This window comes from Ostrinia nubilalis, chromosome 6, assembly GCF_963855985.1.
Source record: "Ostrinia nubilalis chromosome 6, ilOstNubi1.1, whole genome shotgun sequence".
NCBI classification, from domain to species: domain Eukaryota; kingdom Metazoa; phylum Arthropoda; class Insecta; order Lepidoptera; family Crambidae; genus Ostrinia; species Ostrinia nubilalis.
Window position 1 is genome coordinate 8,721,773 of NC_087093.1, and position 9,196 is coordinate 8,730,968.

The 9,196-nt window shown below is 36.2% G+C and overlaps 1 long non-coding RNA gene across 1 annotated transcript; it reads right to left on the bottom strand.

The window, feature by feature from the left end:
- Positions 1-1,016: 1,016 nt before the first annotated feature.
- On the bottom strand, positions 1,017-3,189 carry LOC135072558 (uncharacterized). Its single transcript, XR_010257459.1, has 4 exons — positions 2,765-3,189; positions 2,220-2,506; positions 1,684-1,904; positions 1,017-1,419 (listed from the first exon to the last, which is right to left on the bottom strand). It is a non-coding gene; the product is annotated as an uncharacterized LOC135072558 (long non-coding RNA).
- Positions 3,190-9,196: the final 6,007 nt, after the last annotated feature.

Sequence of the window (9,196 nt, forward strand, 5' to 3'; positions counted from 1 at the left end):
TGAGGAGAGCAGTGTGATGTCTCTTCCAAAAGTATTTTGTATCCAAGATGCACCCATAGAACAATATCAGATTGAGAATGAAATACAAGATTACCCTATAGAGACTATTATAGAAATCCCATCCGAAGAAGTCAAACTTGTAAGTATTGTGAAAAATCTAAACGATAAAATAACGGTTATTCTTTAAAGTCTAATGCTGCGTTTACACTGCGCGGAAATTAGCCAAGTCAAGTCAAAAAACAGAGGAGTGGGGATGAAATACATTCATTTTTCATCCCCACTCCTCTGTTTTTTTGACTTGACTCGGCTAATTTCCGCATAGTGTAAAAGCAGCATCGAGCTGCTGGCTGACAGGGTGACATTAACGTAAATAATGTCAATGTCAGTCTAGAATTTAGAATTAGAAACGTCAGACTAATAGAAGAAGAAAATGAGGCAATTTATTGTGAATGAAAGTAATGTATCCAGTGTTTTATATATGAGAATAGATCTACCGGCCTCTAACAGTATAATATTGCATTTCATAACTCTTATTACCTACTGGTTACGTGTGCTTTCTCTTCTCGTAGATCCCTGCAAGGATTTCTCTTCCAAAAAGTTAATGGTACCTATCTAACAGTATCTAACTAAAAACTTGTCCGCAGCAACTTCTTAATTTTTCCTTTTATTACAGCAAAATACCTACTTCTTTTTAGAAATATCAATTTGTTAAAGTTCAATAATTTTACATTTCATAAAATTTGCCTTTTCCAGATATCTGAATCTACATCAAAAGAAGATAGTCAACTGAATACATTTAAAGAATTAAATAAAGCACCATTGTGGTCTAGGCGACGTCCACAACTATCACAAAAAAATGAAAGGACTGAAGCTGTGTCTTCTCTTTGTGCAAGCTTTCAAGAAGTAAATAAAAAGAAAGAAAACATTGAAAATTTAAAAGTACAGCTTCTGCAAAATGAAATTTAAAAATTACAACTGGAAACAGCCAAAATGGAGTTAGAAATAAAAACTGAATGTTTAGCACAAATAAGAGGTAATTTAATTTATATTAAAACGTTACATATTTTCAAAGTAATTAGTTATTTGGTTTCTTTGAAACCCATATATGGGGTCATTGACTGTCACTGGTATAAGGGGAATTCTTCCAGCTTCAATGAGGGATTCTAAGTTAGGAATAGATCCATCGTTTAAAGGTTCTTGTTCTTTCCGTAGGATGCATATATTGTGCAAAATACAGCATGCTATGATGACATTGACGGCGGTGGGTAGTTTTAGTCGTATACCAACTGCTAAGACTGGAAATCTTCGTTTTAGAACTCCATACTGTCTTTCTACCACATTTCTAGTTTTTATTTGAGCCTCATTGTATTTTTGTTGTGCTGGAGTTGATGGGTTTAAATAAGGGGTAAGAAGGTGGCTCTGAAAAATTAATGGATTATTTTAATTACTCATACTTGCTTTTTTTACAAATAAATAAATTACACAATTGGTAAAGAATTGCCTCTGAGCCTAATGTATCTAAAAAAAGTAATTAATAGGTATTGTAAGTAAATAATAAAAAAGTATTCTTTTATTTTACAGGTGGAGGTTCAACTTCATAAGTGGGAAGAGTAAATTTTGTCGACTTATAAATTTAAATATTTTTATTAAAACACAAAATTAATTAATGCTTTTTATTTTTACCTTCAGAGGATATCCACTGTCTCCTAATAAATATGCCCCACTATAAATACCCCTTTCGAATTTCCTGAATATATTACTAGTCTGATAAATTGTTGAATCATGCGTTGATCCTGGCCAACGAGCTACAATATCTGTTACCAATAGATCAGGGTCACTTATAGTTTGAACATTGATTGACATGTATGATTTCCGGTTGCGAAATAACTCAGCATCATCTCCACCTAAAATCATTATAATCAGGCACCATTATTTAGTACATAGTTATGTTAGATTTTGAAATCTATACTAATATTATAAATGCGAAAGTATCTCTGTCTGTCTGTCTCTCTTTCACGCCTAAACCACTGAACCGATTTTGATGAAATTTGGCATAGAGATAGTTTGAGTCCCGGGAAAGGACATAGGATAGTTTTTATCCCGGTTTTTGAAACAGGAACGCGCGTGTTAGTTTTTTTGTGACAGACAAAATTCCACGCGGGCGAAGTCGCGGGCGGAAAGCTAGTATGGAATAACAATTAAAATGATAACATAGGTACCTGGTGATTGTATCTTTATATGTGTACAGTCTATACAGCCTATCACATTAGGAAAGCGAGCAATCCTATAAAATTTTTCTTTCACATAGGCTTGTTCTTCGTGTGTATTAGGAAGCTTGATAAATTCATGACGTAATGTAACTATGGCTTCAGAGACTCTTTTCACTATCCTACTACATGTCGCAACACTTATGCCACCCATGTCTGCCACTGCAATTAAATGGTTCCCAGTGGCATAGAATCTTAATGCACACAATAGTTGGCAAATTGGTGATACGGATTTATTTCTGAAAAGAAATTAAGTATGTGATTAATTACATTTTGAATGTGTTAAGTAGGTAAGTTAATTACATAATACACCCTCTTAAAAAGCCGTATAATTACTACTACGCGACTCCGAGTCGCGACGACAGCTAATATATGAAAAAACATAACCCTCCTTCTGGCGCAGTCGGGTAATGACGCGCGCCCGCGTTTTGTGGCCGCGTCTGTCGCTTAGGTACATAATGTAGGTCTTAAATAGAAAACATAATATCTATACATACCTGTTAGTTGGATACTCTAACAGATGTTCAATTTTTGCCAATACAAATAAAACACTCTGTTTTGAAAGCCGATATCTAGTAAAAAAATCTTTTTCGTCGTATTTTGAGAAAAAATCGGGTCTTTCTCGAAACATACGTGGTCGGCTTAATAAATTTGATTGAAAAAGTGTTTCCACGGTTTCGATAGCTTCAATAGCTTCAAAAAAATCATTTATTTCAGACATTTCCGAAGTTTCCAATTTGCCGTTTGCCGCGTAATTGACATTAAAACTGTCATCTAACACTAGGGGGCCGGAAATCCGGCCCCTGTTTTAAAGTGATCTCTTAAGGTCCAAGGTGTCCCTTATGTGTTGGTGAAAACGAAATTCCTGTTAGGCATTACCTAATATTTCATAGGCGTCGCTTAAAAATTAGGGATTGATGGTGAAAACGGGCATAAGAGGCCTAGAGATTTGAAATTATGTCTCGTGTGTACTTTAATTATAACGAATTATTTGATCTTTAAAACGCAACTCTAACTTATACGGTTTTAATAATCCACCGTGTGTTACGTGTCACCAGCTTACACATACATATCGGTTCGTAGTTCGAAAACGGTTCGAGATAAAGCTTTGAAAGATTTGAAGTCGGGTTTTTTTATTCGACTTTAATTTATGAGATATAAAACATTGATGTAGCTTAAATATTTACGAAGATACAGATGTGTAAGCTGGAGACACGGTACTCCAGCTCGCACATAGTTTTTTGATCGTGGTTTTAACAGTATTTGAGCTAAAGTCTTGAAAATTGGAAAGCCTACTATTTGGATTCGACTGTAATTTTTGAGGTATAATACATTATCGTAGCATAAATATTTACGAAGATACAGATGTGTCAGCTGGGGACACGTGTCCTCAGCTTACACACAGAAAACAACTCATAGTTATGAAGTTCTAATGGCTCTAATTGAATGACTGAGAGGTTTGATGACTCTATTAGGCTTTTATTGATGGTATACTTGGAATTGCTCTAGGGCCAATGAGGAAGTTGGAGACATTCAGGTCTATTCTTACTAGCGCTAGCTAGAGCTATTTTCGGCCAAACGCCCCTTGTAAGGCAGTCCATAGGGCTTTCTCCTTAGCTGTATAAAATCCGTAGCCCATTCTTTTCAACACTCTTTGCAGGTATCAACTGAGAAATTTTTGTCAATCAAGTCTCCATTGCACCGTGACTTCTCCAGCTCGAGCACGGCGATTTTTTTTGTCAATTTCCTTAAGAATTCTGTTTTCTGTTTCACTGGTGATACGGGGTCGGCCAGTTTTCTTCAAGGAAGAAGTATTTCTATTATTTTTATAGTGCTGAATGATAGATTGCACTGTAGATCTGGGCAGTGTCAAGTCTTTCGAGATTTGGTAACTTGATTTGCCCATTTCAATCCCACAAACTACTTCTTTACCCACTGGTTTGCCACGCACGACCCATTTTTACTTGAAAACTGAAGAAATTAATAGAACTTTTCAGAAATTTATACTATCCCACTTGTAAAAATGACTCAGAATTACTTTTCCAAACGTAAACTTTTAAAATTGAATTTAAAAAAGGGTAAAAAATATTTAACTCAATGATAGACAAACTCTTTTGCATCGACTAACAACTATATGAACTATTTTGCTTACGATTTGCTCGACTTAAAAGCACGGTATCTCTTAACTTAAAAGGCTGAAACAGTTTATTGCTTCAACATTAAATAGTGCATAAGTAACCGAACATGAGATGGTAGAATAGTTTTTATGTTTACGTAACTGGACAAAAATAATTAATTAAGAAAAAATCTTTCTCCATGTTTTTCGTACTAGACGAACTATTTTGCATCGGGGCTCGTAATAGACCCACTGATCGCGTTCGAAGCACCTGTGCTATACTATACTCGTCACGACATGCAACGAGACAATGGGCCAACTATCCGGCCGCCGGATATCCGGCTATCCGGCCTAGCTGCAGGCCGGATATCCGGTATCCGGTATCCGGCCAAACAACTATCCGTTTCATCTCTAATATAAAACAACACAAATTAGGTACGTGACTTTACGCGAGACGATTATAGGATAAGATAGGATATTTTGTCGATTTTTTGTAAAGTAAATTAGGTTAAGCCTAGAGAGATAGTACGCGTAAGACAAGTGCCGCAACTTGAGTGGACTATCTGGCTCACTTGACACCCCCTCCTCTTGGAATGGGAGGGGGCTTAATTTTTTAAATTTATTTTTTACACAGTTATTTTGTCGATAAAATTGACATCACAACATCGCGGCATCGCCTTAAATTATCGCTAGCCCTATCCCAAACACACTGTATACTCGTAGCTATGGAGGAATTAACTTTGGAGTAAGCATATTTTCTTGAAATCATAAAGTCGAAGTATCAAAACATACCCACAGCCGAACATAGAACCTCCTCCTTTTTTGAAGTCGGTTAAAAAAGACAATTCATTTGTACGAAATGAAATTCGTTAGTCATACTTACTTTATTCGAGCGTGCAGATAGCGAGCGTAGATTTCCTTCCTGTAGCAAAAACCTTTCAATTTCGCAGGGCACTTTCCGCAGAATAAAGCAGAAGACGGAGGCTGCGACGGAATGAAGAGGCAACGAGAGTGAAAGCATATTTCGTGGCGGATAAAACGAATAGATAGAGGTCTTTAATATAAACGAAGCAGACTTTAGTACTCTCGAAAAATGCAAGCGTAGCGGGCGGGTACACACTGAATTTTTAAAGCGTGGGGTTCGAGCTTGTCGGTTGCCGCGGCTCTACGCCTTAAAACTTTCCGCTACTTTGCTCCTTACTTTTATGGGCGTTTTTTATTATTTCGCCCCTCGTTCTAATTCCGTCGAAATTATCGGAATTACTTTCATTGAAATTGTTGAGCGAGATTCCACAGCATTTTCTGAAAGTTTTGTCTTTTGGGGTTCCGTTCTTTTATGGTAAGTGAACAAACAAATTATGGTTTAATAAATGGTGAATGGTTTTTAAAGGTCTAGCCGAGAGAAATTTTAAAACAACGAAAAATTATAAAATATGCTGAATCGTAGATTTGTAGTGCTCGTAGATTAACACATGGAACTACGAGTGCTACGAGCAAGTTCGTAGCGTCCCTCCTACGCGGCGCATGAACGCCTACTTACATTTTAACATTAAAGGTGTAGGCTGCATATTTATTTTAAGAATAAGAATAAGAATAAGAATGTCTTTATTTGCTTCAAACATGGTATAAGGATGTTGGTTTTTACAATGTGCTCATGTTTAGCCTTTTAAAAATAGCATGCAAATCATTTTCATAAAATGTCATTTCAATAAAATATTTTATATCAAATTACATTAAAGAGAGATTTATTCTATTACATTCATTGTCAAACAATGAAGAATGTTCACTAATTTTGTTTTTTAGCTTTTTGTATTCTCTGTTAAAAATAAAAAATACACGTGAAAGAATTATTTCAATACGTCAATTAGTTTCCAAGATATTGAATTTTAAAAGTGCGGGCGGCGGCCGGCCCGCTATTTTATGCGCGTGACGTCATATTACAGTGACTGGCTCATATTTGTATGGGTGGAATCTTGCAAGCTGAATTAAGACCCACTTCCAGGCAACCGATTAAGCTGAAATTTCGCAAACACATGTGATTTGGATGACCATGCAATATTATGATGACATGGAGCTGATCTGATGATGGAGCTGGAAGGTGGCCATAGGAACTCTATAATAAAACGACTTAAATGCATCGAGTTTGGGCTCGTTCGTTTTGTATTGATGAGTATTTTAATTCTATATAGTAATCGGGGTCTAATGATGGAGCTGGAAGGTAATTCACAATAAAACGACACAATCGCATCAAGTTTGGGTTTGGTTCAATTTTAATTTCTGTGATGGGTCTGGGTGTTAATATGTAGGTATAATAAGTTTGTATTTACAAAAAAAAAATTATTTAAGTATGTTTATATCCGTTTTCTAGTGAGCGGACGCTGTGAATGTACGTCAAACGGGGTCACGTGACCGTCGGCGGGACTCAATATTTAAGCGAACTTTGAATGCCTATAAAATCATAACTACTGGGTATTTTTGAATGAAATAAAAACTAATGTATTTGTAAATGTAAAAGCTTAACTGTAACATAGGTTTCAAGTGATTTTGCATACCTAGTAACATTCTCAATTTATGTCAAATTCTATCTACTTTATATTATACCGACTTTAAAAAAGGAGAACGTTTTCAATTTTATAGTAATTTTGCTGTATGCTTGCTTATACCTACCTACATTATTCTTTTAAACTTTTTAAAAGAATAAAATACTGGAATAATTACAGATTCAGTCCCTCTAGATTAAAATTTGCAATCGTGGGCGATGGGAGTGAGTTTTTTTTGGAAATAAGTATAGCGCCTATCACAGAGTTATTACAAAACGTATAAAATGGACGATCAACATAATAAAAGCGCGAGAGATTTTAAGCTGTAATAACTCTCGCAAAGCGGGAGAAGGGAGCACAAGGAATACTAAAATAAAATCACATCGGTGAACAATGGAAAATGTTTGTAACTACAAAAACAACGTGCAAAAAATATCGTAGTATTTATAAAGAATGTAAATTATCGACGGTGACTCTATCTAAAGCAATTACCGGGTTGAGGTTCCATATCTGGTCAAAAAAGCAAATGAGTTGTGTCATCAGCCTCAGCAGCGCGCTTGGGCCCTCAATATATCAACGTGGACAGCACGAAAATTGGACTGGACCCTTGTTAATGTCCCGCACTTAGGCCCATCCCTGCCCGCTTCTGATTATTTATTTAAGACCTATTGATACCTACTCGTATTCTCACCCGGGCATAAGTAACGAGGTGATGTACCTACCAAGTACCAATACCATCGGTTGCTAACGTATGTTGAAACTATGCTGACAAGTGTTTAATTGAAAGGTTAATTTAATTTGTAGTTTGGGATCACTCACTAATATATAAACATTTTGTTTGTTGTAATTTTGACTCTTGTAACTTTAATTTTGGGCAACCCAAATATGCTTCCCGGTATAATTGAGAGAGAAGAGTTTCGAACTTGTCCTAGGTTTAATTGCATTTTCAAATAGAGCCACACTGTTTAGGCGCTATGTAATGTAGGTAATTTACAAAACCATAACAAGGAAACATTTTTCGTAAGTAATAACAATTTCGCATTGACGTCATTTGACTGAAACGAAATAACAATTTCAAAAAAGGTTTAGAATGATTTAATATGTAATATATTTTTACTATTTTCATATCAGATTCGACTCGTACTTTATGATTCACAAATAGTTCTTACTGGCTATTCTTGTTACCTACCTTATATTAGTAAGGTAGCGACTACCTATACCTACTCATAGAGACCATTCTATGACGTCCACCCACAATAGGACACCCTACGTAACGACGGCCGCGATTAGTCCATAGTACATTAAGTACTTATTATAACAATAATCTACTCGTAATAATAAGACCGAGCTAATACAGCGAGGGTCCGTGGTAAAGGTCACACGACCGCGTCGTTCCGTAGGATTCAAAACAAGCAACAATACACAACTTTGGTGGTAACCCAACGCATATTAGTGACACTATAATAATGCAAATATTTGTTTAATTCCATTTACATACACCAAGTGTTTTCCCACTAAATAAAAAGAAAATAAGCATCACCAAATTCACGCTCACCTGATAAGTCTCTGATTCTCTGATTGAATTATTAATCATTTATTTATCAAATTAAGTTGGCTTATCTGTTTTTTTCACATTACATAAGGGGTACGAAAAAAAGGATAAAATAATGTTGAAATAGGTACCTATATCTTTTATTCCACGATGCCTTCTGAAATGGCTTTATATTCAATCGAATTTTATCCCCTATTTCACAAAAATGGGTCTTCTCGGAAAAAGGACATTTCAAACAGCCGAATACAAAATTATAAGACATTTATAGTTGTTTGTTACTAACAAGAGAATTTGGCAAACGAATTTGTACCTAATGATCAATTAAAAATATAGTTGACGAAAAGCTAGGCGTTTTCTTGCGCGTTTCCTTTACGCGTATCCTCGACGTACTTTTCTGGTAACTCCGAAAGCTGGTAGATCGATGCCCGCCCAGGCCAGCCTTCGCTAGGGAGGGAGCTCAGTGAATAGATCTGCGCACACACCTGTCCGTGAGCTCTTTATCTGATCTTATTAAAGCGGGCAGGAAGCCTCTATTCCGAGCACGTAGACAATTATTCGACTAAAGTGTGCGGGCTTGAATCACTAACCTCAGCCAACGGCCAACTTTTACAATAAATCCATCGCGGCCTCGACACTTAATCAGTCCTTCGATAAAAGCTTTAATCGGGAGTTAGAGCATCTACTTGCGGCGCTGATGTTACGCCGCGTTGCTGAACTAAAT